Raw genomic sequence first — 9,511 nt, 5'->3', positions numbered from 1 at the left:
GTAACGGTACTGGTCTGCGGTGAGCCCGAGAGTCTGGCCACTATGGCCGCTGTTAGAGATTTGCTCACTCCAACTTATTTTGCAAGAACCACACGGGAGACAAGGCAAGTTCTTTTAGACACCTGCAGGTGGAGAGATCACTCGCTACAGGAATGAAATCTGGAGCCTCTCCCAACTGCAAAGGCATATTTATTAAGAGAAAGAGTGGGGGTAAGAGTAGACTGAATGGGAAGCCCTTGTGCTCTAGTCAAAACATATCAGGGGATGTTTTACGACCTTGTGTAGGATGAGACAAGGTAGGTTATTTATTACCGGTTGCATTCCAACATAATCATACGATGAGGATAATTTGAAAAACCCTAACATCTCCCTCTGTTTTATCATATGATTATGCCACCGCAAACAACAAAGACAAGTAAAAAAAAAAACACACATATATATGTATAATGAAGAAAGAAGAATAGTAAAAATAAAAAAACAACAAACAATGATAGCAACACTTTCCAGTCAAGATGAGGCATTACCTCAATACCCCAGATCAAACTTATTGTGTAAGCGAAAAACCTGCTGGCCAGATGTTATTAGCAGGAAAATTCTTACACGGCCCCGTTGCCACAGGCGACCAGAATGCTATCAATAAAAAACAAAAACACAGAAACAGTACATCATTGTATCCATCACTTGCGAAGCATTTTCGATGGTCAAATCATCAAGTTTCTGTAAAACATGCTCAATAGAACAGCATCTACGCAATCCACGCTTCATTATCGTCATCACATCCGTCATCTCTAAGAAGTTGTATATGAACTTGGGCTACAGTAGAGGACACAAACTTCGACACAGCAGACTTCAAACATGGGATAACGCAGGACGTAAACAAGCACAACACCACCAGCACAACAAGCACAGGAGACAGCAATTTCAAAAGCAGTCGCCACCAGTTGCCAGAGAATAGCCACGAAAAGAAATCAAACTGATGTGGGACCTTGTCATTAGACATGGCCTGCTGTAAGTTCTTTAGTGAATTCATGGCGTCGTTGATGTGGGTGTCATTTTCTCCTGGTATGTATGTGCAACAGGAAGTCCCAATGATGTGGCACACGCCACCTTGTGCTGCCGTCAACAAGTCCAGAACCATCCTGTTTTGCAAGACCATCAGTCTAATAGCCTGAATCTCTCTATTTTGTCCATCATTGACTTGCAGTGAGAGATTCACAAAGGATTGAAAACGATAGTTCAGTGTCTCGATGAAGAGCGATAGTTTCCCAACCCCAATCTGAGGGAAGATCGCAAGGACAACTTTGTCTCCGACGGACCATACTTTATGGTCCTCTGGAACGTTCGCACCCCAGACAGGGTCATGAGGGTCAAAGGTTGCAACTGCTCTGCGTCGACGTCCAGAAGAGTTGTGTGCTCCTGTCAGCTGATGATGTCGTATCCTGTAGGTGTGGTCCGTCACCCACACTGGTGCACACACTCCTGTCCAGTTGGCGGGCAGCATCGGATAAACCTTGTGACCACAAAGCCACCAGCCATTCTGTATGAAGTATGTTCCGTTCGATGGTGTAGCCATGTTCGTTGGAGAGCCCTCACCACCTGAAATGGCTCTCTTATCTTGACACTCATCGGTGATGTCCAAAGCTCCCATCCAGTTTCCTCCTGGAGAGCAGTCGTCGTTAATGCAGACGTGGGTCTTGTTACCTTGGATGTAACATGTGTAATTCACTCCAGCTGGTCTCTCTGTGTAGGCCACTTGTGGTATTGTTCGTCCTCTAACAGTCACATTGAGATTTGTCCAGAATAGCTGATCACAGGCACCGTCAGCAAGTCCAGGGCGGTGCCATACATTTTGCTTCAGTGACATTCATTGCTCTGGCCTCCAAGCGAACTTGCGTGGAGGAAGGGGGGAGTTTCGAAGACACATAGCACGCCTCCCGTGTGTGAGCTCTCACAGTGAACTTGACATACCGGTACCAAGTGTTGGTTTCGTATGGGTTTCTGGGGTCCCATGACCAGTCCTCAAAGTTCTCATCATGCGACCATCGTTTTCCACGGGCAACATTGTCATTTGGTCTTTTCAGATGAGTCAATAGACCATAGCACGCTCCAACCACAACGCACCAGAGGATCCATCTGGCATATGGAGCCCCGTTGCTACTAGGATGGCAGAGACACCGGGACATCCCCTCGCCTAGCGGAGTGGGGATCGATGAATTCTTCACCAACAGTGAGACGTCTCACCCTAAACAATGGGACTCCTTTGTAGTTAGCCTTCCCCACCACTCCGAATTAGGGGTCCAGCACTCTCTGCAACTTGCAGTGGCTGAGGTGAATCCAACTGGGTCGTTGAGAAATCTTAACCGCCGTGGGAGTAGCAAGCAAAACTTGAAACGGTCCCTCCCACCGCGGGCTGGCCCAGTTCTTTCTTTTGATGACCTTGATGTAGACCCAGTCTCCTGGATTGATGGGGTTGTCCACCTGTGAGGGGGAGAGATCAGGCGGCAGTAAATTTGCATTGGACACATCTTTCAGTTTCAGCGTCCTGATTAGATAATCTGCCAAGGTCTGTTCTTCGTCTGCTTTTTGCAAATCTGCAGGGAACACTGGTAGTCTGTATGTTCTCCCATGTATGACTTCAAAAGGTGTTAGTCCTTCGGAAGTGGGAGTAATTCTCATATAGAGCTTCACTAAGTCGAGGCACTCTGGCCAAGGTCTGCCTGTTGTTTCCATGCATTTTTTCAACCTGCTTTTGATAGTAAAGTTTGCCCGTTCAACCAGGCCTGCGCTCGAAGGATGCCAAGCACAGTGTTTTTTTAACGTTATTCCAAGGTGTACAGCCATGTTCTGCACAACTTGGTTCACAAAGTGTGGACCATTGTCACTGTAAATGGTTTGGGGGATGCCATGAGTTGGTATGATGGTTTTGCAGATAGCTTTTGCCACTGTTAAGGCATCTGCACGTTTAGATGGAACTACTTCCACCCATTTTGAAAATGCATCAATCATCACTAGGCAGTATTTGTGAGGTCCACTTTGTGTGAGTTCAATAAAATCCATATGCATGATTTGAAATGGATAAGAGGGTTTTGGAAATGAGAGTCTCTTAGGTCTCATGTTTCCTTGTGGATTATGTTTCACACAAACAGGACATGCTTTACAAAAAAAATTTAAGTAAGCATCTAAACCAAAGGTAGTGAATTGTTGATCTATGATGGACTTCATCCCTCCTGTCGACACATGGCAAGGCCCATGTGTCGCAAGCGCTGCTGCCTTAAAAAGTGATTTTGGTAAAACAGGTTTGTCATTGATGCGGTGGATATTATCTGTATCCACTATTGCACCTTTTGTCGTCCACATTCGTTTTTCCACCATTGGGGCATTGCCCTGCATATCTGTCAGTACAGTCTTATCTATGAGTTGTGTGTCCTCTGAACCCATTAAAAAAAAAATCATGGCCATGTATCCCTGCAGCTGCTTCTTTTGCAATTTTGTCTGCTAATCTGTTTCCATTTGAGACTTCATCTCTGCCAGTGGTGTGAGCAGCACATTTACACACAGCTAGTTTAGCAGGTAAAAGAATGGCCTGCAACAATTCTTTTAACAAGGAGGCATGGGTAACCGGCTTACCGGTTGATGTTGTCATCCCTCTGCGCTCCCATTGGTTCGCAAAATATAACAGAGTAGAAAACGCATACTGACTGTCTGTGTATACAGTGACTTCCTTATCTTCCGCTAATTTACAAGCTCTTGTTAGAGCAATCAGCTCAGCAGCCTGTGCTGACCTGGTGTATGGAAGCTTCTCTGCTTCAACAATCTGGTTTGGCAATTTCACAATTGCATAACCACTTTGATTGTTTCCTTTAGGATCCTTTGAACATGATCCATCCACAAACCACTTTTCCCCCTTGTCAAGTGGCGTGTCACTTAAATCTTCTCTGGGCAGCTGTAGATGTTCTGTAGCATCCAAACAGTTATGTGGTGTTCCATCCCCTGGCAACGGGATCAACGTTGCTGGGTTAAGGATTGTGCACCTCTTTATCACGATGTGTGGTTGTGACAGAAGTATAGCAGAGTAAGACAGATGTCTGGCTGGCGACAAAAAGTTCATTTTGCTTTGCAGCAGCAACACATCTACAGCATGTGGAACCAGCAGCTCCATTTTGTGAAAGAGCACCACATCTGCAGATTGTCTCACTGCAAGCGCCGCCGCGCATACTGCTTGGACACAGTCCGGCAAAGACAGAGCCACTGGATCCAATTTTTTTGAATAAAATGCAATTGGTCTTAGTTTGCTGCTATGACTCTGCAGCAACACTGAGGTCATAAAACCATTCCTGCAGTCTGCTGTTTGCACAAAGGTTTTATTGTAGTCTGGCAAGATAAGAGTTGTGGTTTCTATCAGAGCCTGTTTCAGCACTACAAAAGCATCATCCGCTACTGGTGTCCACATGATTTTTTCTGTCATTGTCATGGGAACTCCATGCACAATATCCAGCAGCGGTTGTGTTTTTTCCGCATAATGTGGGATCCATGCTCTGCAGTAATTGCAGAGCCCCAAAAATGACATCATTTGTTTTTTTGTTTCAGGTTTCGGTGTATCTGAAATAATCTGCTTTCTGGTTCTTTGTATCTGTCTTCCAGAAGCCGACAAAGTGTGACCTAAATAGTTCACTTCCTGTCTGACCCATTGTAACTTATTTCTGCTCACTTCATTCCCTATAGTGTAACAGTAACAATGCTAAGGAGTCTACCTTGCAAGCAGCTTCAGTTTCAGAGGCTACCAGGAGATCATCTACATAAACTAGAAGTTGGCTTTTGTTTGACATCTGAAAATCAGCCAAACAGGCCATGATAGCTTGAACGAAAATAGTTGGACTATCAGCAAATCCTTGCGGCAATCTGGTGTATGTATAGCTCTGTCCTTTAAAGGTAAAAGCGAACCAAAACTGTGAGTCTGGGTGAATTGGCACTGAGAAAAATGCATGGCTGAGATCAATTACTGTGAAAAACTTCTGATTAGGTTTCAAAGTGTTCAGAAGTGTGTGTGGGTCAGGCACATTGGGTGCTCTTGTTTGCACTGCATCATTCACTGCTCGTAAATCTTGTATCATTCGCCAATTAATTTTGTCGGCCTTTTGGACTGGAAAAATGGGAGTGTTGCAAGGAGAATCCGAACACTCCCTAATGATTCCTCCTGTCAAAAGATCATTTATAACAGGGGCAATCCCGTTCATTGCCTCCTGTTTTAAAGGATATTGTTTAACTCTTGGACGCCACTCTGATCTTGGTTTGATCTGTACTGGGGAAATGGATTTTAAAAGTCCTACATCAGATGGGCCCTTGGTCCACAGTTTTTCAGGAAGCCCAGCCAATTCCCCCTCCTCCTTTTCATTCAAATAAATGTCAACTAGTCAGGGAAGTGCACAAGCGCCTGCTCTGCCTACAGCTACTTCACACACTGTTTGCTTCCCCACGTCACAACTGGTACTGTAGCTCCACCCATCACCTTTGTCCTCATAATCAGTCACAGATCCAGCAAGTTTAATTCGGGAACCCACATCTGCCCACGTTATGCTGTGAGGTTTAAACAATGAGATGTGGGGTACAGCCGACAATTTGTATCTGTCTTTCTGAGGAGCGGGCAAGAGCACAGCGGCAGCTGCAAATGACCTGTGGTCAGTGTACAGAGCAGTGATTGTTAAAGTTACTTCTGTGTCGCTGAGAAAACTTCCAATATAGTCATCTTGTGGATCAGTGAGAATATTCATGGTGACATGTAATTCAGTACAAGTCATTTCTGATTCAGGTTGGGACATTTGTTTTCGAGCTTCACTCAGCAATCTGCTTGGGAGTTTAGGATTTCGTTCAGGAGGGATGGCATAGGAGCAGCAAATCTGTTCACCTGCTTGTGCAGCATATGAGTCCACATCTCTCACTCTACATGCTCGCATGCCATCCTTTACTGGAATTATTGCAATTCCCAACCGAGTCATCAGATCTCGTCCCAACAGGTTTATGGGACATTTTGGGGATAGGACAATCGAAACTGAAGCCATGCTTCCAGTTTCCTTATCTCTCACTTCAACTGGATTAGAGATACTTTCCTTGTGTACCTGCCCATCAGCAGAGTTCACCCAAATAGTATTTTGGGAGGCCTTTAGATTTGGGACTTTAGTTTTTATCACGGTTTTACAAGCCCCGGTATCACACAAAAACTCGGCATCACTGCCTCCAATGTTTAGAGTAACATATGGTTTTTCTTTTAATGCACTCAGAATGTCCCATGCTGTATGGACATCTACTATTTCTTCCTCTATAGGAGCATCAGAGGTCAAAGGGGGGAATCTAGTCATGCTAAAAATTTGGCCTTTCCTCTGCCCCTTCCTGCACCCTTTGATTGATATTGTTTTGCAGAACGACACACTCTTGCAAAGTGTCCTCGTTTCCCACAGTTCCAACAGTTGTCAGAATCTCGTGGGGGTTTTGAATTATATGGCGGCCTGCGACCTTGTTGGCCTCTACCTCCTCCTCTGCCTTGCTGGGACCCTTGGAAGAAGACTGTTGTATCTTCATCTAGTTCATCATCATCATTATCTAGATGAAATACATCAGAACTTTTGCCTTTTTTTTGTCACACTTGCAACATCCACTTCCACCAAATGTTTCCTCACCCAGTTGCCTATTTCAGGGCGGAAATTAGTGAGGAGCGCATTTTTAAGCTGTTGTTGATAAGCACTCTCAGCTGTATCATTGAATGGGATGCCACTATGCACCCTGAATTCTTTTTCAAATCTCAAACGAAAATCATCAGTATCTTCACCAGGCTTCTGTTTTATTCCTGCCAAATGACCATAATTCGCTCGTCTTTGAAATATAGTTCGCACTCTTTGCACAAGACCATTCCATTGTGCTGCATACTCCCCTCCCAATTGATTTCCCTCAATGGGATAGGGAAAAGGCCCTTGATTATTTCTACCTGTATAATTTCCTCTAACCTTTGCCCATTCTTTTCCCAAGGAGGACATTGCAGCCTCTCCTGCCTCATGTCCATTCAGTCTATAGGAATGTATAATTCCAGCCATGTCCTCTGCCCATATATCTGGGTCTTCAGCAACAGGGGTAACCCCTTCAACTGCTTTTCTTGCCTCTTCCAGAGTCCATGGCCGGAAAACATGTATGTGGGGGTTGGCCTTCGCCTACAATAGGGTTGGGCACCTGTATCATTGGGCACACATCAACATTGTCTACATTTTGAGAAAATTTAGCAGCAGTGGTCAAACTTCTTGTTTGTACAGGACTTCTAATAATGTGACCCTGACTTCTTTTGCTGTTATATGGGGGGGGGGGGGGGCTGCAGGTTTGTTAAGCTTGGATACAAGTTTTGCGTACGAGCGGAAGGCCCCTCTTGCTCCTCTGCTTGAGCTGCACCTTCAGTTTCGGCTGGAGTCATGGCCGCGGCAGTGCGCCTGCGCACTGCAGCCTCATTGTCTTCCGGCCTGACAAACATAGTCTCAGCCTCATCACCTTTCATCTTTCTATCTTTTGTCTTTTGGATTTGTTCTTTTCTCTCTTGTGAAGCTTTCAACCACATTTTAGCACAATCCAATTCTCTCTCTTTTCTTTTCTTTTTCAGTCTATTTTTCTTTTTATCCACACTCTCTTCTAAAACATCAACTACTATCTTCCACACTTCAACTCTCAACTTCCCTTCTACTCCATACTTTTTCTTCCACTTCGGCATATATTGCATACAATTAAGAAATCTACTCGCCATGTACTTCTCATCTCCGTCAAGAGGTAGAGATTTACCGTTTTTATTTCCCATCTTAATTCTAGTAATTTTAGGTTATACAATTTCTTTTTCTCAATATTATTATTATTATTATTATTATTATTATTATTATTATTATTATTATTATTATTATTATTATTATTATTACTTATTTATTTCTTTGACTCTTTGAGGATCCTCAATGCAGGTTTAAATCGACCTTTCAACAAATTACTAGCCTGTATTATTGCCGTGGATCAATGCTAGAACTGCTATTTAGTCAATTTATCCTACCAGTTACACACTCAATCAACTCCAGCGCTTTTTTTTTTCCAGGCCTATCCAGGGATGGGTGTAAAACCCTCCCAAACAGCTTTGGAAAAACGGACAAAAGAAAAAATCTACGCCCTTCTTCAATTAAGAAAAAGAAGCTCTGTTTTTCTTAGCCCGTTTCTTCCACTGGGACTTGAACCCAAGCTGTTCTTTGGCTTGGAAAAACATACAAAGAAAAATCTACGCCCTTCTTTGATTAACAAAAAAGAAGCTCCGTGTTTCTTAGCACGTTCCTTCCACTGGGACTCTAACCCAAGCCAGATCCCTCAGCTCGGAAAAACAGACAAAGAAGAGTCTACACACTTCTTCGATGAACGAAAAATAAGCTCTGCCTTTCTTAGCCTGTTTCTTCCACTGGGACTTGAACCCAAGCTGGCTCTCGTGCACCTCTACGTGTTACGCGTTTAACAACACAACACAACTTCAGGCCTTTAACTTACTTGTCCCCTGGTTCGTTGCACTGCCGGGTCCCGTCAATCCACCTAAGATGCTGGCCCAGCGAAGAATTTCCTTCCCAGGTCTTTCTTTACCAGGTCCGGCTAGTGGACGCTAGCCCGTCGACGGTGTACAGCGTGTCGTCCTCCGTCAGCCAGATGATGGGTATGAGAGGTCCCGGGTTTCGGCACCAAAATGTTAGAGATTTGCTCACTCCAACTTATTTTGCAAGAACCACACGAGAGACAAGGCAAGTTCTTTTAGACACCTGCAGGTGGAGAGATCACTCGCTACAGGAATGAAATCTGGAGCCTCTCCCAACTGCAAAGGCATATTTATTAAGAGAAAGAGTGGGGGTAAGAGTAGACTGAATAGGAAGCCCTTGTGCTCTAGTCAAAACATATCAGGGGATGTTTTACGACCTTGTGTAGGATGAGACAAGGTAGGTTATTTATTACCGGTTGCATTCCAACATAATCATACGATAAGGATAATTTGAAAAACCCTAACATCCGCTTTGTCAACGGCTCTGCCCCTGTCCATGATCACAATATCCGGATCGCTGCACATAAACTGGAGTTGAGTAGTGTTGTATTTTACCAGGACGCGATCCACAGCCTCATCGTGGAGTGGGTGACTCATGGTGCAGTCGTTTTCATTAGGCTGAACTGTCTCTTGGAGCGTGCGTTCGGCCGGGTGAAACAACATCTCACACAACGCGCGCTTAGTCAGGGGCATGCCTCGCTCATTCAGGTAAGGGATGCCCTTTTCCGTGCACATGTTCTGCAATTGCCCCAGACTGTGAGTCCTAACGGCATTGTCTATGCTCACCCGTTGTTGCGGTACCCGATCCGTAAACAGCATGGCACACATCTCGGACTTTGTCATATCCCGACCGTTAATAGTGGTCTCCAATCCTTTTCTTCGGGCATACTCCGCTATGTCGTGCCGCGTATTCCGCATGCACGTGGT

The sequence above is a fragment of the Syngnathus scovelli genome, chromosome 18 (assembly GCF_024217435.2).
Source record: "Syngnathus scovelli strain Florida chromosome 18, RoL_Ssco_1.2, whole genome shotgun sequence".
NCBI classification, from domain to species: Eukaryota; Metazoa; Chordata; class Actinopteri; order Syngnathiformes; family Syngnathidae; genus Syngnathus; species Syngnathus scovelli.
This window is presented reverse-complemented; position numbering follows the sequence as displayed.